Here is a 21950-nt window from a genome sequence, read left to right as displayed (position 1 = left end):
GAGTTGCATGTGGTCTACTGCCATCTCTGCCTGCAAATGATGAAATACTCAAAAAAGCAGATGCAGAGGGAGACTAGGGGCAGGAAGGAGTAGTCCTTCCTCTGAGGAAGGCTCCAGGGGCCATGAGCAGAGCAGATAACAGAGAGGCACCAGGTCTCCAGGCAGGACAGGGAAGGTGGGGCAGTGGGCTGTATTTCTGGCTGGGAGGCAGTGATGCAACGGTCAAGGTTGGTTGAAGGAGATGTGGTCATATGAGAGTGATGGAGAGAGCAAAGGGACTTGGGTGGTAGAATAATCCCCGTGAGAACTGTGGGAATGGTGCTGTGACAGAAGTTGAGGTGTCGGGGTTGTTTCATGGTGTAGCCAGAAGGATCCTTTCCTATCTCCACATTGCAAATTGTTCCTAGGCGTTTATATCACTCTGGGGACTTTCCCTTCTGCCGGTCTTCAGCCTTTCAGAGAAGCAGGATCCCTAGGAGGCCATCATGAGATGAAGAGCTATCTGCCTCCTTCTGCTCTTCTTGCTGCATATCTCTGGGACACTGAGCAGTTCTGACTTTTATTTGACCAATGGTCTCCTGCTGACAAGGAGCATACGGCCAGAAAGGGTGCAGAGGGAGAAGCAATAGATTATTCTTAATTGACTAGAAAAGATGAAGCTGACCTTCAGAGAACAAAGCCATGAATCTTCAGACAATGGAGTGAATGCCATGTGGATTTACTGTCCTCTGTCTTTAAAGGGCTGACCTCCATCACCTCTTCTGCTCTTGCAAGAGAAGAAGGACTAGGAAGATCTGCTGGGCAAAGGCCTGATTTACAGATGTCTCCCCGCTACGAGTCAGGAACACACATGAGCTTTCAGGAATGTTTTCCCTGCAAGCTGCTCGCAGCTAATGGACAAGAGGGAGAACAGACAGATAGACATGGAACAGCAATAGATGGAGGGACACAGTCTTCACCAAGGTTTTCTCTAGCCTTCTCTGGAGAAAGAAAATCTCTCTAAGACCAGGAACCTCATTAAGAGCTCTAGAGGAACCTGTTATTTTTCTGTTGCTGATGGTGCCTTGATAGTTAACTTGGGGGAAAGCAATATGCCTTCCAAAAAGGAGTGAGAAGTTGAACAGGAAGATTTGTTAAACTTTGGGTTGTTGAGGGGAAATTACCCTACAAACTTGCAGTGCTCCATCACTGAGGCAGCAGGGACCAGCTGAGCTGGAGGTAAGTGCCACTCTCACCAGAGTGACCTGAAGGATCCCAAATTTCTTGCTGTCTTTGAAACATGGTACTGTGCTCCTGCCAGGACAGAGGGAGATAGTGCAGCATCTGCCTTTCCCTCCGCTTGATCAAACCTCACCCTCGACATGGCTGGGAGTGGTGGGCATAGCTGCCTGTTGCTGCGGCTCCAGGGCTCCAGCTGTATGAAGAGGGATGAGAAGTCAAATGTGATGGTAGGGTCTTTCTGTGTGATTTCCAATTCCGCAGTGCCAGTAGTCCCCAGGTATGTGTTGTTGATGTGGTAGGATTCCTATCAGATGCTTGGTCACTCTGAATCAGCAAGGCTGTGTTGGTGTGTACCAACTGCAGCCTGGCCCCTCCTGCAGACTCTTGGCTGTGCTCAGTACCAGCTAAGAACCAAGAGAACAAGATACAAGTAGAAAAGAGATAAAAAAAAGCTTTGCTGCCTGAGAACAGCTCTGTGAATATCAGCCAGATTCTTTGTGGGCAAAGCCAGAAGCATGGCCAGGATTTGTTTGACTAGCTCAGCTTTTCCAAGGAAGAGCCAGGGTGTTTGTATCTCTCAGGACATGGGAAAGGTGAGCATCTCACAGGGGCTGCCAGGGCCAGGAAAGCAAGTGGCAAGAGGGGACAGTGTGTTGACAAGGGACAAACCAGTATCTTAGCTGCAGTCTGAGCATGATAGCCTCCCCAGGAGCTCTGCATGCATTTGGTTTCCTCGCTCCTGTACTGCTGTGTCTTGGTGTTCATCTCTCCTCTCTGCTCTTCCTTGGGGCAGGAATGGATCTCATAGAATAAGGGAGAGAAACTCTCACCACGCTGCTTGTTGTCAGTGCACTGACAAATCACATCTCCTGCAGAAGGAAGGCAAGGTTTCCAGAGGGCGGCACTGCTGGCTTTGCTAGTAGGCAAGACAAGCTTCTGCCTGGCAGCTCCATCGTTTGCCATCTGCAGTGTTAGGGAGGGAGAGGAGATGGGGAGTGACAGGTCGACCCTCTGGGTGGTGAGTATCTCTGCACAGAGAAGGCACCAGGAGAGAGCCAAGGAAACCTTGGGGTGATCTGCAGTGCTAGAGGGTCTTCTTATGGCAGGAGGTCCCCTCCCAACTCTCTCTCACCTTGGGCTGCTCCATGAGATGCCTTAAGACACATGTGAGAGTGTCAAGAGGTGATTTTAATGGCCACTGAAGCTGTGTTTCAACTTATGTGCCCAGATGTCCCCTGTGGACCACCTGCTCACTCCCACATTTCCAGTGAGCCCGTGACACCTGCAGCTCAGCAGTGCCCAAAGCTACCCCCATTTTCAAGCTGCACAGCCCCTTTTCCATCATCTTTGCTATAGCAGGCTCATTGCTGGGCTGCCCTCCTGCCCTTACAACTCCCTTCCTTAGCAGATCCTCCTCCCGCGGCATCTGTCGTGGCCCTTCCCTTCCTGAGCCATGATGATGTGATTCTGCACATGTGGGACTGCAGTTCCAGCTGCTGGTACTTGGCCTCAGGGAGTAGCACCTCTCCCTTATGGAGCAAAGGGGTTCATCCAGATGGTGGGTGTCTCTGAAGCATTTGATCGTGTGAACACAGGGATGTCTCTGACTGTCATTTCCCTCAGTGGGGCAAGGTGGGCTTTGATCATAACTAATTTGGCCACGCGATCATACTGAGTGTGTACAGGCTCAGGCTCTGCATCAAAGAGGCTAATTAAAAGCCAGAGCCTTTGATGCAGAGTGGTGGGACAGAATGTGGTGGGACAGAGTGTGACTCTTGCTGGCACTGCGGATCAGCATGCTCTGAGGGGCTGCTCCCTGCAAGGTTGCCTGCAGTCCTGGCTGGGTTGGAATTGTGCTGGAGGGGTGCTTAGGAGAAGCAACACTGGCAGGGGCTGGGCCAGGAAGAGCAAAGCAGCACAATGCCTTCGGGTAGCACATAATCTGTGCACTTCCCTAACTGATGGGATGCAAAGGTGCTTTTGGGTACTGTAGTGCTGATTTCTTATTGCTTTGTGTCCTCCCTAGAAAAACCCAAAACTCTACTGTGGACCTGGAGCAGCTGGGCTGAACGGACCCATGTAACAGCAGCTTCTGTCTTGTGGCTTCTTCATAGAGATCAGGTTGGTACCATCAAGAGACGAGGACAGGAAACATCCCCTCCTAAAGTAGGAGGATCTACATACAGTGGATCTGGAAAATTATTCCCCTGTACTGACTGTCAGTATGGCCTGGATCACCTTTAGGTGAAAAGGGAGCCATGGTGACTGGCTTGTCTAGAGTCATCTGTGTGTAGGCACCTGATGTTAGGGCACATGAGTCCCACCTCCCATGGTTGCTCTGCAATGGAAGAGCAGCCTCTGCGGCAGATGTGGGCGCAGAGGCCATACCGGCAGCTGCCACTTCTGCGGTTGTGTACTGTGAAAACCCATTCCCTGGTCACAGACATGCTGACCAGATCTCAGGATGAAAAGCAGGTGGGAGAGGTCTTGAGGAGGCAACCAGACACCCTGAACTGGTAGAGGAGACAAAAAGGAGGAGCTTTGGAGTAAGACATCAGCCCTTCACTGCTGCAGCCTTAGCTGGGTCACCAGTGTGGTGGGCTTGGTCTGGGGTCTCTGGGGAAGCTACCCTAGGACAGGACTCACCTTCCCTAGCCATGCTTTGATGTATGTAGTTCCAGCTGCTGAGAAGCTGCATGTTCTCTCCGAAGAAAGAGCACTAAGGACTTTTTCCTTGGTCCTAGATAGAAATAGAGGCAAAACCTACAGGGTTCAATGTCTTGCACTACATTAGGGTGGCATAAAGGGGAAGGAGAGAAGTGTAGCTGTTATAGAGCCTTTCCCTGGCTGGATGACATGCTCCCTGCATTATTAGACATCTGATGCTACAGCTGGCAGAGGACAGTGTCTGTAGAAGGCATGTTGTCTGGCAGTGCAGAGACCAGAGAAAGCAATTTTGCATAAAGGTGAGTGAAGGGATCAGCCCTTCTAGGTATGAACCCTGGATACTGGAGTTCCAGCTCCATCCAGATATATACACCAGAGTTGCTGGGACTGGCTGTATGGGTACCTTTCTATCACATTTTTGTAATCTTTATATTCTGATCCTGCAACACCTAGTGCTTAGAGGGACTGCCGTCCCCAGGCAGGCAGAGCTGCAGTGGTCAGCAGGGTGCTGCAGAGGCTTCTGGCATCTGGACACAGGGTCCAGCCTCAAGCACTAACTGGCTTTTTTCTCCCACTGTCACACCGCTCTCAGGTCCTGCTTATGCTGCCAGGCACAGCTCTGCCTTTGCAAACTGATTTAATGCTGCCGTACCTGGGGCTCATGCAAAGCACAGCTCTGGGGAAATAAAAGCATCTGTAAATCACCTCGGTGGTGCTGAATTCCCAGGGTGGGCAGCTCCAAGGACTGCGGCAGAGGTGGGGGCAGGCTCGGACCTGGCTGATGGAGCTGCTCTGCAGCAGACAGGTAGACAGCAGCTCTGTGGTGTTTGCTTTTTACGTGTGTCTTGGGGATCTGGCACAGCCACCTATGCATGATCAGCTACAACCTGCAAGTAGGACTAGCAAAGGTCATCTTGTCCAAAGGCACTGGAGCAATGCTAGGGTGGTTGGGAGCATCGTGAGGATGGTAGGGAGCATCGTGGGGATGGTTGGGAACCAAGAGTGGCAGGTGCTGAGAGCTGTCCCAGGGAGTGGAGTGATGAGACCCATCTGAGAAACTTGAACCCTGCTGCTCTGTTTGGAGATCATTCCAGACCTTGCTGATCCTCAAATGCCAGGCTGCATCTTCCTTGGCAGCATGCTTTTGAAACCCAACTCTGTGTCACAGGGACCCTGTTCCCGTCATCCCCACCGTGTTGCACATTGAATTGGGCACACAGGATGATCACAAGGGCAAGCCCCTTTGTGAGAAGGAAGAGTGTCATCTTCAAAAGGGATGTTCAAGAGACACAAGTCTTGGATCCTTCTGCAAATTACTCCTCCTCCAGTAGTTCCAGCAGTGGCTGCTGCTTATGTATTTTTCCCAGGCTTTCCACAGGTTTATACAAACTTCATATTATAAATATGAATTAAATTGGCGACTTCTGGGTTAAATCCTCCAAGTGGTTGTTATTTTACATCTTCCACTTGGGATTTCTGGAGGAATGCAGTCTGTAGCACATATTTAAATGACAAGAAAGTACAGGAAGCATTAAAGTATTTTCTACTTCTATTTCATTAACCTCTTTGCTTTCTGAAGGACTGGCAGCCTCATAAGAGAGCAGATTTCACAGTACAGGTGACTGTTGTCATACCTGTCAGGAAGTCCCACCAGAATTCAGAGGCTGTCTGCTTCTACTTTTCACATCCTAAATCTCTTTTTTATTATTGTTATTGGTAGGCCTTGCCACCTTTTCATTCATTTCTTCCACTTTCAATTGACACTTCCTGTTGAAGAAATAGCCACAGAGTAGACCTCTCCCTCTTGATTTCTGAACCCCACAACAGACCCTGTAGCACATCCACTAACTTCTGAAGAGTCCCTCAGAGTTTCTGCTCTGCCTAGTCAGTGGTGGGCATATTTGTCCCTTATTTGTATGCCATTCTTCCCTGCACAGCCTCATCAGTCTTGCCACACTTGAGATTTACTCTCATTGTTAGCACTATTATGTTTATGGTTATACCTGTTCATATAGTGATGGTGTTGGGTTTTCTCTTCCCTGATCTTGCTAAGGAGCAGATGTGATCTCACATAAGTGCAGTCTTCTTGCAAGCAAATAAGGTATTGTTATTCTCATTCCTGCTATGCTTTTTGCCTGTTACCTTGGTGCTGTACAAACTTGTAAGTCAGGCTTCCCAGAAGAGTTTCCCTACTAAGCAAGCACAGCAAAGGAAGGCTAGGAAGGAGGATGCAGCACACCAAAGTGAGGATTTTATATTTTGGGGGGGGTGGAAGTTCACTGAATATGATGAATGATTGGGAATAATGCTGCATTTTCAATTATCCGCCATCTTTTTCAAAATATACACATAAAATAACAAATTCACAGCAGTCGTAGCTGAAACGATTGGTCTTGGAAGCAGTTATTAATTCTTAACCACCTGCATCACGTAATAAGCCTCACGACTGCTTGCATTATTCGAGGCGGATGAGATAGCAGGCAGCGAGACAGCATGAGAAGCATGTCCCCAACAACAGATACTGAGAGCTGCTGTGCCCTGCTGTATTTGGGAGGGTAAAGCTTCACAGCAGAATTAAAAGGGAAATACTGACAAACTAAGCTGTTCTGGGAGCAGCAGATTGTGTGCAGCTCAGTGACTCCGGGGCTGTTCATGCTGTGGGGCTTCTCCAGGGTCTGTAATGGGGGTTATGCCCAGGGTCTGAGAGTGCTCTGGGGTGGGGAAATGTAAAGTCAGGTCTCTCCTCCTTCTGCCCACCGCTCTTTGTCCATCACACGCGTGGGACAGCTCTCTGCTGCCGCCTCTCCCAGGGGTTCACCCACACACAGCTTGGCACATACTCTCCAAGACAAAGGAGAGGATGGGGGAGCAGAGGGAGGTAAGAGGAGGGGAGTTGGAGAAATTTTCCAGTTTGGAAAATTGTTTTAAAGCTAAAAGATGGAAAACTAAAATCACCCACTGGGAAACCCCTTGGAGGATATCGGAAAATGAGGCTGAGTGGTTTCTTTGGATCCTGTGGAATTTAACGCAGATTTGTCATCTAGCTGTCAAACCCACTAGAAATGTCTCACTCTCTATTAATAGTTTCATAGATTTTAGAGATTTTCCAGCTCAAAAGACCATTCTGTTCATCTCTTCTTGCATAAAATGTGATACTCCTGCATCAAGCCCATCCACCCTGGACAAACAGAAGCTTATCTTTCCAAAGGATCTCCACTGAGATTTAAACATATCCAGGCACAGACAATCCGTCACATACTAGGTGAATTCTTGCAGAGGCTAATTGGTCTCACAATTAACCATGTCTTTCTGAACATATCAAGCCTTCCAGTTGCTGCCTTTGATCCTGCAGGCAGGGATTCAGCTAGGTTAAAGAGCTCTGAATCATGAGGTTCCCTCTCTAGGGACTTGTTTGCTTCAGCAGCTTTTAGTCTGTGGTCTGCTGACCAGTGGGACCTTTCTCAAAGGGTTGCAGCAAGGAACCTGGGAGCAGCTGGCATGTCAGAAAGCTTCAATTAATTGTACACGGGTCACCACCAGAAAAATATTAGAGTTCTGCTAAAGGGAAAGAGCTGAAACTGTTGGTTTGTGGGTCTTTGGAGAAATAGAAATGGGATGCAGTTGTTGCAGTGTCTGTACCCATGTGTGGGAAGGTGTGGGAGCAGTGGGGAGCTGCTGGTGGAGGTGGCACAGTGCTGGAGTGCTCCTCCTTGCTGTTTTCCAGAGAGTCAGTTGCAGAGAGTTGTGCCAAACCTCATAATTAAGAGCCAGTAAAACCTTCCCCTTGCTGCCATGGCTTCTCCATGTGGCTTGTTATGGCTGCATCCCAAGAAGCTGATTTAGAAGTGTTATTTGGACTGGGACGTTTTTATAAGGTGCTGCTTTCACACCCCAGTGCTTGGGAAGTCCAAGCTGCCTTAATCAAAGACCTGGAGGGACACAGCTACAGCTACTGGGCTAACCAGGGATACCTCTGCAGCATCCGTGACCTGGCTCCCAAAGTGGGATAAATGCTGTTCCTGGACCCCTGGGTGCCCAGCTCTGCCCTGAAGGGGTCCAAGGACAGCGCTGGTGCCTGCTGAGGGGAAGAAGGACACATTTGTAGTGCAGGGTTATTTGTCAGGGCTCGTTTTCCCAAAGCCCCTGGAGCATTGTGCTGGTTCTGCCTGGGGATAATTCATCATGAGACAAGTCTCTCTTCTGCACTGGGCTGTATTGTACAATGATTGTCCTTGGAGCCTAAGCAGTTTGGATGTATGACTCCAGCAAAAGTGAGACCCAACAGTAAATGAATGCAGCTATGGGCTGGAGTGGATTGCTCAGCCTTTTGGTTTGATGTAGCAGCTTTATTTTCTTGAAATTAAAACATATTCCACTATCTGCCATACCTCTGTTCTGCCAGTTGAATGCTCTGATTCATGAAAATCTGCACGTGGCCTGTACTTCATAAATGATAACAAAATCATGTGTTAATTTAGTTAAATTTCTTGAGACAAGCAGCCCAGTTAGACATGTTCAGTGCACAGGTGATGACAGAAATTTGTATTTCTTAAAAGAACAGGAAATCTAATTTGTCCTTTCTGATGGAGAACTTCAAGAATTGCACAATCTCCAAATGCTCTTTAGTCATTAACCCTAACTACTGGAGCTAGTTACATACAAATTTACATTTGCAACTGGGAGAGCAGGGAATCTAGCTATTTAAATAAGTATGTAGATCTGTCAATTTTATTAACCCTTCTTCTCCCTGCAGAGAGTGGTGTGATCTGAAAGGAAGAAAGTCCAAGAGGCCTCGCACGTGTGATGTACCCTGGTTTCTAACTGCCAAGCAGGTGTGAGTTGCAAAGCTTGGTTTCAGTAATGAAGCACCTTCTTTTAGTTTATTAAGAGTAGGTTAGAGGTGATGTGGTAATGGTCTGGAAGTACCTACATCCAGGGGGAGCTTCTGGGAGGCTCTTTAATCTCTCAGACAAGAGCACTGTTAGACTGGAAAGTTAGCCAGAAAAAAGGTTAAAGGTATAGCATGCAATGTGAGTTTAATTATCCAGAGGAACAGTTCCCCAAGGGTGATGTGTGCTGCTTTCAGCCAGACTTATTTTGAAAAAGTGATGCAGAACTGCTGGTGGGGTCCTGCGGAGTGCCCAGGAAGCAGCTCCTGCCGCCTGCCCCCTGCGAGCCGTCTGGACAGAGTGAGCACTTTAATCTGGGAGCTCATCTCAATTCCCAGGCTTCTACGTGGGACTGACGTGTTGTACATTTGTCCCAGAGTTTTGGACAATTGCTTTCTTTTCAGCTTACTGGTTGATGCGTGGTTCACAACAGTTCCTGGGAATTTATGATAGCCTGGGAAGAGCTGGTGAGTCAGGAGGCAGGCAGTCATTAATTCCCAGTAATGCCTTGGACTGAGTTCATTACTGTTATCAGAAGATGAAATGATGTGAAAAGTAGATTTATTTATTTTTCTGAGTCTGATGCAGTTTGCTTTTGGAAGATACTGTGCTCTGGGGAAAAGCAGTGCCAGTGCATTGGCAAGCGAGGAGCCTGAATCCTCTTGCAGCAGTTTGTTCAACGTGGAACTGTTTGCTGTGTGTTTGAAGCAAGAGGTTGTATCAAGGTCACTCCACTGAGATTCAGCTTTGCAGTCTCTGTGAAAGGAGAGCTTTTGCTCTCCCTGTCCTCATAGATCTTTTTTTACTCCCATCCACACGTAAAAGGCAGATCTCACAAGCTCTTGCAGAAAGAATAAAAGGTTTGCAGAATGGGACTCCTACAAAGTGTCCTGCTATAAAGGACTACTCTGAATCAGAAACTGCATCTGTTTCAGAAACTGCATCTGTTCCAGAAACTGTCTCTGTCTTTCTTGCACCCTCCCTCTGGGTTCAATCCTTGCCTCTGCTTCATTGCCAGGAGGGCAGTTTGGTGGTTGCAGAGATAATACAGGGCTGTTCTTCCCATACCAGACCCTGCAGGGTGCCTAGAAGGAAATGGAGAGGTACCCATTTGAAAAGCATTTAGCAGATTACAATAAAATTGATTTGGCAGTTGCCATAAAAACTTCAGGAGCTGTCCTCAGTTTTTCCCTTCTCTTTTTTAACGTTGCATAGAGGATTCACGGACAGTGAGACCAGCAGCATTTCCCACTGCCCTCTCAACCCATGCAGGAGTGGCAACGCCATTAAATTTCTCTGCTCCGTGTGCTGTCACACTGGGGTCGGAAAGTCAATCTTGGTTTGAATTTCATTCCTTTCCAGCAACATAATGCAGGCGGAGTGTGTCATGGTCACCCTCCCATTCCCAGTTAGTGCTCTGTTGATGTCACAGGGAGGGCAGCAGCCAGGGCGGACTGAGCCCCGGGAGCACAGCCCCTCCTAGTGCCAGGGAGGGCAGTGGGGTTGTTCTTACACTGATGGGGGATGTGGATTAATTCAAACACTGCCAGCATTGAAGGAGAGACAAAAGCACCCATCCAGGCTGGAGGCTGAGCAAATAGAGACACTGATCACTGGAAAGTTTTACGAGGATAATAAAAAAAAAAATCATAATAAATGGTCATGAATATTTCATGGCGGGTGTAGCGCTGGTATGATGTATCATAGAGGAGTGATGGGGTTTTTCAACACTCGGATGCAAATGGGGAATGTGTTCTATATTTTGCAGGTTTCTCCCCAGACATGTTATGTTTTCTAAAAATCAGATTGACTGGGAGCTTTTGATATGAGAAACAACTTCAGGGATCTGGTTAGAGTAAAAAAAAAAACCACAGGCAGTATCAGAGGATTGTTGGTGCTAAAGATGAAAAAATCCCATGCAGATCAAGTAGCCCATCTCCCTAAACATCAGGGAAGCTAGGTCAGCATTACCAAAGAGAAATCATGTGCTGTGTTGTCCTTGGAGCTGGAACCCCAGTTCTCTACCTGATAACAGCAGCCCCTCTGCGCTGGGGAATCCAAAACATCAGGTGGCTGTGGCACAACTGGTACCTGGGAGAGGAGATGAAAGCTAGGGGTCAAGCCCTCCTTCCTCACTTACTGCTCAGTGGCAGATGTTTGAGCTTGCTTGGAATCAGCCTGGGGCAAACAGCAAAAGAATCCCCTTTCTGGAGGGTATCAGATTTTTTGAGTTATTGGGGTTTTTGAGTTATTGGGTTTTTTGAGTTTCACCCAAACTTGCATACTAGATTTGCTTTGGTGGAGCCTTTTGTTAAAAGGCATCAGCTGGCAAGATGCCTGGCCTGATGCCTTCATCTGAACAGGTTCCTCTGCAGGGACACTGGGTCCCCCTCCTCCTTGCCATGCCAGGGGTGCTGGGCAACTGCACAGCACAGACCTGCTCTGCCCCGGGAGCAGCACCCTTACCTACCACGAGCCCCGCAGGAGTTGGCCCCGTGCTTTGTCACACAGCCAGAGGAAACTGGATTTCTTGGGTGTTTGTTTCCTGCTCTGTACTGGCATATGCTTCTGCATGATCATGTTTCAGGGAACAAGCCTGCTAATATATAGTCCCTTGATAGCCAAACAGCTATATGCCATTGCACACAGGAACACATGCACAGATGAGCACAGGCAAGCCCTTACAGCTGCCAAGGCCAAGTACCAGTCTGTGCCCAGATAAGACAGCAATGGGAGGACTGATAGCCCCCCGTTTTCTTCCCACAGCTCTCTCTAGCCTTTGCTGATACATACTGCACTAACGCTGGCCCACTCCTCTTCACAAGCACCTTTCACATACTTGTCCTGTCTCCCTCTCTTTTAATTAATTCTATCAGGTCTCCAGACATCTATCAAAATGCAATGCACATTGCATATTAGCAAGTTTGGGTGTTGCAAGAAGAGTTTCTAACAAGCCACCTGCCTGCTATCCCTCCCCTCCCTACACTGTCTTGTTTGGTACAGGTGGCAAAGCCAGGGTTTGAAATGAGAGATGGGGCAAGAGGAAAGCAGCCTCTGCAGGTGCCTGGCTGGGCAGAGGAACAGGTATGAAGCAGAATGAGCTGAAGGAAACAGCCTGCAGGCATGTGCTCTGCTTCGTCAGCTGCGTGATAAACTTGGCTGTTTTCACCCATTGCTTCTTCTCTCTCTGCTTCTGTTTTCCCATTTCTAAGGCAGGGTGAGGAGCACTCTGAACCTGCACTGGTGAGGCAGTGAACACCTGAGGCACAGGTAAACAACTGAAGGACTGGTGAGGAGGACCTGCAGATATGCACCTCCTTAACAGGAAGATCCAACAAATTACCAGCTACTGCCCCTTCTAAAGCCTGCTTTGCGACCCAGTGTGGGCTGGGGAGCATCCCTCCTGCCTCCTCTGTCTGTGGGGAGCCCCTCCATCCTTCGAGGGACATCAGTACAGATACCCTACCAGGGCCTATTTCTCCTCTTTGGTTTGCAAGTTGCCAGTGAACCCACAGTGATTCCTTCGGATTTCTCACTTAGTTCCTCCTTGTGATGGACTGCTGAACTGGTGGCACCAGTGATGCTTACTCTGGGTGCTTGTTCCCCAAATGGTTGCTCTATGTTTTTTCCCTCCGTGCTGTATTGGTGGGCTTGGGTGGCCCAGGGCCTTGCTACTTATTGCCTTTTCAGGGGCTTGTTCCAGCTTCCTAACCACCACAACCAAGGTCTCCTCCTCCCCATTTTAATTTCACTCCTGACTACCCTGGTTGGGACACAGCACCCACACACAGGTGTGGATGCTCCTCATGAGAGCACTTCTGCAGAGGACCATTTTCACCAACACGTCAATGAATAAACAGGTCACAGCCATACGCAGAGCAAACCTTTGCTGATGTGTTCAGCCAGATGGCATCTCAGTGGAGTTGGGCCCATCAAAATACAAGTACCTTTCCAGAAAAGGAAAAAAAAAGGAAAGGGGGGGGTGGGGTGGGAAATGCACTTGTTTTTAAAGTCTGTGTCTGAACGATGCTGTGAGCTAATTTTTCCCAAACTGGGTGTTGTCAGTTGATGAAAACTCTTTCACAAAGGTGTTAAGCTCACTTGCTGGATGAGACGTATTTCTTCTTGGAGAGTGCTGATGAGATTGTGCCTTGATCAGCCAAAATGGGGCTGATTTGAATGTGCTTTACTACAAAGCAGTCATTACATTTCTCTTTAGGATTCAAACAAACATTTTCTCCATATTTCAGCTGTGCTGAACTGGCTTTGCAAAGACCCCTCCAGGCATTTGCTTAGGAACTGGTGAAATTACCCTGCCTAATGGCCTCCAGAAGTTAAGTTACCCAAGCGGAAACTGTGCTACGGAGCTCCCAGGAGCTGTGCGAAGGGCATGTTGGTTTCTATGCCAGTCTCAAGGTAGCAGCTGAAGCATAAACTGGGGATGGAAAAGGACTTAATATGCTCACACTCTTTGTTGTTTTGTTTGGGGCTCTTTTTGTTCATTAATTTGTCACTGTTCCTCCTGGAAAATGTGTGGATGGGAGAAGCAGCATTTGTCGTTTGTTCCATTGGCTCTGCTAACACCTCGGGTCAGGAGGGCTGGGGCTGTCATCAGCAAGTCCCATGCTGAGTGGCCAAGGGCAGTGGCTGGGGACCAGGTTAGCTGTGCAAGCGTGGGAGACCCTCCTGCCATGTCTCTGACTGCAGCACCCTGTAGCAGAAGAGCCTCAGGCTTCTTGGTCGCTACAGACAGGAGCGATTCAGCATTGCAGCCAGGAAGGATGAATCCCAGTTAGCTGTTCTATGTGGTGTTTCCTTCATGTGGAAACTGGTGGGATTAAATCCACAGATATTGACCATATAAATGTCTGTCAGCTGGACTGACAGTTTTTGGCTGTGGCTCTCCGCCTCCCAGCCCACTGCAGGAGGAAGAGCTCTCTCTGGGGTGAGTATGTGCTTAGGTTTCCTTTGTCAAGGTTGAGTTTAGCTGCCATAAAGTGTAACGTTAAAGACAGCTTGTATCAGCTTCAAAATAGCTTACAGAGCTCCAGATAGTATTTTCTACAAAATTTGAATCAAATCAGACAAAAGATTTCTTAATTAAATTCCCCCAAGGACAGAGTTTTAGTAAGGAGCTCATGGGAGTACTTACATGTTCTGGTTTGTCACTTGGAAAGATGTTGGGGAAGAGAAAGAGGAACGCTGGTAACCAACATTTTGTAAGCAGCTGCAAAGCAGCTACAGAAAAATCACCACTGTAAATGTCGGGGTCCAGCATCAGTGTTGCCCCCTTCACCTTCATAGGGCTTCTCTTGTTTCGTCCAAAGATGGAGCCCAGCTCCACACCCAAGCTAGGGGCTCTTGGCTCTGCAGAGGCTTTTTGTACATCTTGAGAGCTCCAGGAGGTTAACCGTGAATTAAGGATGTTATGAATCTCTGTAGCTTCATACCTGAGGGCTTCTTGATTTGAGGTGTCTGCACTGGCTGGTCTAGGGTCCCGTGCTGTTTAATCCAGTGGTCCTGTTGGGGCACAGAGGGGAGCCTCTGGGATATTGCAGTGATTTACTCCATCCCCGCGGTGACATAGCTGTGGGCTCAGAGGGTGAAATCTCTCCCACACAGGTCAGGGAGGAGGTGCAGAAGAGGCAGGTTATGGGTGGAGGAAGAGGGACAGTTTGCAGGGAGTGCTTTGCCTCTCCCTGGGGGGATGTGGGTGCCCCAGTTTTCGGTGGCTGGGGGCTCTGCAGCCCCTAAGCTGGCAGGGGGAGGTTGATGGTGCGCAATGTCAGTGCTCCTGGGAAGGAGGAGTGTAGTCTCACTGCTGAGGGCTTTTTTATCTTTCAAACTATCAGTTACCTGGGTAGATTTGGCAAGTGCTATCATGCATGTGAAAGGAGGAAGCATGATAAAGTATCATTAGAACAAGGTCTGGCTGATTGGGAACTCCATCACCAAATGTATGTACCTTGTCCCTGCATTGGTTTACTCGAATAACTCTGAGTTATTGCAGACCTCTGAGATTTACTCTCCTTATGTTTACAGTGACTAGCTGTAAAAGGAGACATCTTTTTTACTTGTCCTGTGTTAAGCACAAATGAAGCGCTTCCCTTCTAAAAGCATTTTAAGTTGAAATAATTAACAAGCAGGAAAACAACCACCAGTTTGGAGCCTTGTGAAGCTGTTTATGCTTCCCCCAGGACCCTTCCTCTCTCTCATCCCATTTCTCCTGTTTCCCTTGCAGTTTATGGCCCTGAGCCGGTAAATCACATTCAGGCCTGTGCCTTGCTCTGCACTTTAGTAATGGTGTGATCCTGTGGAATAAATGTGTGTGATGAGAGTGCCTTCAGCGAAGCAGACTCCTGCTCCCCACCCCTGGCCCAATGCATCTCCCCTAGGCTTGTGAGCACTCAGCTCATAGGTTTATTATTTATCTTAGTGAGCTGTGTTCAAACCTGAGAACCTGACTTCATGCCCCTGAATTACTGCACCAAATCTGTGCGTAAGGACCTGAGTTTCAGCAGTGACTGATATGAATAGGTCTGCCTGCAGCTAAAAATAGAAAGCCCGGGGCAGGCTTCCTGGCAGAGCCGTAGTAACTTCTAATATAAGGTGGCTCGGCAGCAGTTCCCATGGCGAAGCTTCCCCCACCGCACTGAGGAAGGCTTGTAGTGTGTGCTCAAGCCAATATTAGATAACAGAGATTCCTTGCAGGAACCGACTCGTGAGGCACAAGGGCCAATATTGAGTTTTGAAGTTTCTTTCTCCCTACTACAGGGGTGCCCTGCCCTGGAGAAATGACTCCTTGGCTTTGTATTTCTCCATGCCTCCGTTTCCCCTCTGCAAGGGGGTCTGGGTGCTGCAGTGGATGTGTTTTAGCTGCATGGTTTTCTTGCTCTCTCCGCAACAGGAAGAGCTGCAGCGCCTGGGCAGACCTGCAGACCCCAGCCCTCTCCCCATTGAGCCTGTTCTGCTCTGTGGCTGCCCCCTGTGCTTTTATTCCTCCTCCTCCACGTAAGGGTTTGCTCATTCCCCCACTCCCAAGCCCAGCAAGAAGATGCACTTTCTCAGCACCCCTGGCTATTCTGCTCCAGGTATTGCTCTATGGCCTTGCTTGTGACGAAGCGTTCCCTTCCTTGCAAGGCCAGACCTGTCTGTTGTAACTCTGTAAATCTCCTGCATAATGGGAAGTTATTTTGTTATTTTGCTGTTCATTAGGGCTTATCTGCTGTGAAAATCTGTCCCCCACCCGGCTGCCAACTCCCCCAGAGTACTCGTGCCATCAGTCATGACAATGGTTCATCGCAGCGATGCTAATTGCAGTGAGTGCCTCATTGTCCCCTGTGCTGCAGCATATGGTCTCCTGCCTTAACGCTGCCCCATGCAAAGGCTTCTGCACGAGGAGCAGCTGTGAAAGGGCTTAGTGGATCTCCCTAGGGTCAGCCAAGCGTAATATCCGTAAGGAAGAACACTAGACAACTGCATGGCAAGACGAGGCAGCAGGACAGTAGGGACGGCTCTCGGGATTATCACTGTGGCTTCAGCGCAGCTCTCCTCCTTGCCCAGGAGCAAGAGTGCTGAAATGCAGCTGCCTCTGGGGTGAAGGGTAGCAGCAGGACAGCATGAGGACAGGGCTGTGGGAGGCCAGGCAAGCAGGAGGTCTTGGCCACTGCTGCTGGGCTCAGCTGCGTGTTTGTACAAAATCAAAGTGCTGTGATCTTTTCATCCTAGGCAGAACACTCTGCTCCTGCATCAGCCTGGGCAACCCCTTGGTGTAGGACTTGGTTCCTCTGGAGCTGAAGGGAGCTGTCAGGTGGAAGATTTCTTGGGGCTATTGAATAGACCACAGAGCAACCCACAGGGCTGGGACCTTCACCTGCAAGGTGCTTAGCCCCTGTATCAGCATGAGAATAAGTGTGAATAAGTGCTGTGGATGGAGAAAGGCGCAGGCCCTGCTCCCCAGCGTGTGTGACTTTGGAGGGGAGGGAGGGCAAGCACACGCCCTGGCCAGTTCATCCAGACTCTTCCCAAGCTGGGGAGTTGGCTGCTGGAGCAGTGTGCACACTGATCTCTCTCCCCGGGCACCCTCTTGCCATGTTGCTGGGGTGCCCTTGGCTTGCTGGTGCTGCAAGAGGGTAGCACAAGTCTGAGGCTGCCCTGGTCTCTTTGAACTTCATCCTGCCACCTCCCTGGGTAGGAGGCAGGAAAAGAGCAGGGGTAATTTTATCTCAAGGCATAGCTCAGCCGGAACAAACAATCCAGCTTTTGGACAAATGGGTTGCATAGACAGGCTGCCATTACTTTCTTGTTCTGCCCTCTCCCCCTGCAAGTGAATTTTGGCTGGCTGTAGCAAGGAAGTTGTCCCTGGGGCTTTTTAGGTGGTGAAGTTGCTGGGTTAGCACTGATTTTGGCTCCTGTATTAGTATGTCTGTGGTGTCGAAGTGAGCAACCCCAGAGTGTTGTGGGTGCCAGGGGCATGCAGGGGGAGGAAAGGGCTGCCAGGGAGGGGATACAGAGATTAAAGATTAGGGGTGTGCTCTGGGTAAAGACAGCCCTTTACTTGGGATGGGAGCCCTCCACACCTTTGGTCTCCTGTTCCCCTGTTTTCTGTCCTGTCCCCAGAGAGCTTCTGGGGAGACCCAGGACTGTTGCTTTCCCAGTGCAAACAGAGGCCTTGCTGGATAAGCACAAAATCCTGCTGTAGGAAGGCTATCACTTGGTGTTTTGTTCACGGTCCATCATTTGATGCTGTCTGTGCTGCATACAGATGAAAGGCAGGATGGAGATGTGCTTGTGGCTGCCTGTGAGCCCTGGTCACTCACAGATCCATCCCCAGGGCAGCTGCGCTCCCCAGAGCCCCTGCTGTGGGGGGTGGCTGATGGGTAAGAGCAGAGCCCAGCCCTGGCAGAGTGGATCTCCCCCGATTGCTGCCTAGAAGGTCTGGCAGTGTCCATAGGGCATGTTTTGATGCTGCTAGAGATCAGGCATGCTGTTGAATGAGTCTTCCTTGATTTGCTGTGATAAAGGCTTTAGGACTGTGGTGTGACAGATGCAGTCCTCCTGTTTGAACTAACTGAACTTTGGTCCAGGCAGATGCTCAGCAAGTAGGCCTAACAAAGCTAATCCTGTTGGGTGAGGCTAGCAGTGAAAACTCAGCATCAACCCCACCCTCCCCCCCAGCAATGGTTTGGCTGGAGACTGGGCTGATAAGCAGCTGAAACTGCATTAACATGGCAGAAAATCTGACTACAAATCAACCACCACTTTATGCTATAAATATCTGCAGCCATCAGGGTCCGTTGAGCTCTCCCTCCATAGCAGCTGGCTGTTTGGCGGTGATCTCCCCTTGAGTAGGGACACCTCTCAAGGTTACCCCTCGAGGCTGAGAGATCCCTTACCTGACACCAGGCATCGATGGGTTGGCAAGTGACATTTTTTTGCATGCATGTAACATTTAAGGTATGTATAGTAAAGCTTAAGAGATAATCTTTGTGTTCCATACTATCTTTAAGTGTAGTAAATAGTAGAGTATCAACTGCCAATCTATCTGTACTTATTATTTTACTTACTTAAATTTACTGATTAGGACTCAATAAACTAACTGCTAGCTCAGATCCAAGTGATCTCTGACTCTTCTCCTGCAACAAAATTGGCATAGTCAGCAGGATGGCGGATTCAATTTCTGACTATTTATGGAGGCACGGAATTAGCCCTTCTCCAAGATTTTTTGAGGATTGGGCGTGTGAAAATTTGGATCGTTTGAATAAGATAGAGGAACAGTTAAACCTTGTGAGAGGGAAACTGAAAAATGGTAAAGAAAAGGGAATAATACTCAAGATGTTGGGAACGTGTTTGGAAGCTGCATGTCATTATAAGAAATACAAAGAAAAGGAAATGAGAATGTTACAAGATGAGGTTGAACAAAGAAAGCGACAAGAAATGCTGTTATCTCTGTGAATAGAACAATTGCAGAAACATCTGGGGGAGGAAAAGGAAAAGCAAAAAAGAGTAGAGGACAAACTAGAACTCATAATAACTTGGGCCTCCAATCCCCCAGACCCTGTAAAGATCTGTAAGTTAATTGTGTCCCTGGAAAATTGGGACAGGGATATGTGGGGGGACCCTGACCAGGAATTTAGCCATGAGAGTAGTGAAGAGAGTGAGTTAGATGAATTGGAGTTTAAGGTGGCCCCTATTATTAAAACTGAAGTGTCCATAGGGCACCAGGGAGGTAACAAAAGAAATACCACACAAAACATTCTGTGGGACCTCCTTCAACTGGCTAATTTGCAAGAAAAATATGGGCGGAAGCCTGAGAAGAGCGAAACCGAATATTTGTGGCATGTCCCGTTAACTGGAGGAGATCGTACTATGTTAAACCAAGATGAAGCAGACAGCTTTTGGGGATGAAGGGTATTTTTAACAGGGGGACCAGACTCTAACAATGAACTGCATTCTATTACATGTGGAATAGCTTACTGGGCAGTGGGCATAGACCCTCAGGAATGAGGAGAACGCACTGTTATCCCTACACATTCATTAAGTGAACTTTCTACTGCTGTTACAAAAGCAGCCTGTGTTCAAGCTATGAATGATAGGGGTGAACATGGCAACTACCCTGTCTCAGCTCCCATAGACCCCCAGGCCATGAAGCCACTAATATGGTGAGTCCCCACTGTTTTAAAACTCTATCTTGTTACAAAAAGAGATCAAAAGACAACAGCGGAGTTAAATATCATATTAATGCTAGATACATACACGCTAGCCACTCACTAGAAGGGGTAACTATACCAGAGTCTCCTTGCTGAGACTTGTGTTATTTCACTTTCCAGGAACAGTACTGGGGAAAATACCAAAACACCACTCCTGGAGGCTAGGTCAACCACAGGAAGAATACTTGCAGGAGTAGCCATCTCCAACGTGAACCAGATCTAGTTTATATGTCAACAAGCCTGATGCATGGGGTGGAGACCCTCACTACTTTTATTTGTACAAATCAATATGGTAAGATTGTAATCGCACTTAAGCCTGAGTCCATTACAATGACAATCACTAACAAAGCAAGCTGTAATTGTACAAAATTAGGAATCCCACCTGTTAACATGAATGTAGCAGAGGGAAATATAAGCATAAGCATAACATGTGAAACACAACCCCCGAACAATGAAGAGGAAATTTACTTACTTAGTTTTCAATATAGTTCCTTTGAAAAGTAGCATAGATGTAACAAGGCTAGTAGCTGTTCAATGACAGTTATGTTAGAAGAACATATGGAAAGAGAAATAGTATGAATGCGGAGATATAATTTATCCACAAATGAAACTGGGATAATTCATATTAGCACAGCAAAACCTACCTTAATGCCCACAAAGCATCCTACTACATCCAAGACCCCCAATAAGACTATTGGAACTTTATCCCCACAGATTTCTGAAAGTAGCCCCTATGCTATTAAATATACAGGCCAGCAACAAGTGCTATTTAATCCATCATGGTCCCTCAAGTGAGTGGAACTTTCAATGCAGGTTAATATCTCTGCAATTTAACCTACCTGCTTACCATTCCTAAATACATCCTATACAGGATGGTTAGCATGGTTGCACGGGTGAACCCTCACCGCTCCAAAATGAGTAAGGAGAGATGTGACTGGCATCCTGGGAACAGGATTAGGAGTATTAAAAAGCATAGATGCTGAAGTTTTGGCAAACAAATTAAGCTCGGCAACAAGTGATTTGTATAAACTAGACCACCCATTACGATCTTTGCTGGCACTAGGAATCAGTCAATGGCTCTTAGTTGATATATTGCCTAAATGCAAAAGAATTAATGAAAAGGACCACCAACTAATTGTAGATGCACTTGGCGTCAGCCAGGATAATGTTTCTCTAGCTCTTAGCTTTATCCAAACTCAGTTACGGGTGCAATCCACTATAGTAGGAATAGTAAGGGAAGGCGATGAGGGATTAAATCACCACAGAACTGTACTCTATCCGTTAGAACATAGAGTATGGGCACAACAAATGGGAACAAATGGCAAACTGTTGATGTTGATGTGTGCATTGTACAGAAACAACAAGGACTTATTTGTGAAAGTAATACCATTAAGGCCCAAGACGTTTATCTTGACACTGAACAAAAAGTTTGTCATCTTGAAATACATCCTGATGAAACCCCTGAAACTGTACTTGTATAGGTTGGAAATGGATGTGTTTGCATGAGAACCCTTTGTGGTTCTATATTTATAGACAACACCACTGCAGATATAAACACTCAAATATCTGTATTTGTAATTTTACTAAAATTATGGGATGCAACTTTAACTATTCAGCTCCTGTCACAACCACCAATTGCAACAATCTAACTACACACTGTATCAACATTTATTGCCTACCCCCATTGGAATGAATCTCGCATTGGTAAGAAAACTGTTGCAACATGATGACCTGAGTCAATTGCTAAAATGAGTTCAAAGCAACGGACAAAGAACTCTAATTAATGTCTGTCATGGTGAAGATGATATACACTGCATCCCAGGAAGAGTGAAGAAAGATGGAGAACATCCCTGGTGAGAAATTCTGCTTGGATGGTCACCAACAGCAACTGGAGCTTTGAATTTGATGTTACACCCAATTGTAGTCTTGTTGATCTTTGTACTTTGTGTTTATTGTTAACCCTTTTTTTATATGTCAAATTACGGTGCTTACCTCAACATAAAATAGCTATGAGTGAACATGTTGATATTAAAGAATCAGCAAATCTGATATATTAACTAATTTACCAGACTATTGAAAAGGTGATGTCTTTCCAGCCCTGTATTTGTGGCACAGAGGCCAGAGGTGACCGTACTACCACTCTGTGAAGTGGATTGACTGTAGTCATGGGGTGGAGATTGTGACAGATGCAGTCCTCCTGTTTGAACTAACTGAACTTTGGTCCAGGCAGATGCTCAGCAAGTAGGCCTAACAAAGCTAATCCTGTTGGGTGAGGCTAGCAGTGAAAACTCAGCATCAACCCCACCCTCCCCCCAGCTGGAGACTGGGCTGATAAGCAGCTGAAACTGCATTAACATGGCAGAAAATCTGACTACAAATCAACCACCACTTTATGCTATAAATATCTGCAGCCATCAGGGTCCGTTGAGCTCTCCCTCCATAGCAGCTGGCTGTTTGGTGGTGA

General features: G+C 47.7%; 1 pseudogene; it reads left to right on the top strand.

Annotated features, from left to right (window-relative positions):
• Positions 1 to 20134: 20134 nt before the first annotated feature.
• LOC142043397 (uncharacterized) lies at positions 20135 to 21445 on the top strand (annotated as a pseudogene).
• The last annotated feature ends 505 nt before the right edge of the window (positions 21446 to 21950 follow it).

This window comes from Buteo buteo, chromosome 22 (assembly GCF_964188355.1).
Source record: "Buteo buteo chromosome 22, bButBut1.hap1.1, whole genome shotgun sequence".
NCBI lineage: Eukaryota > Metazoa > Chordata > Aves > Accipitriformes > Accipitridae > Buteo > Buteo buteo.
This window is presented reverse-complemented; position numbering and strand designations above follow the sequence as displayed.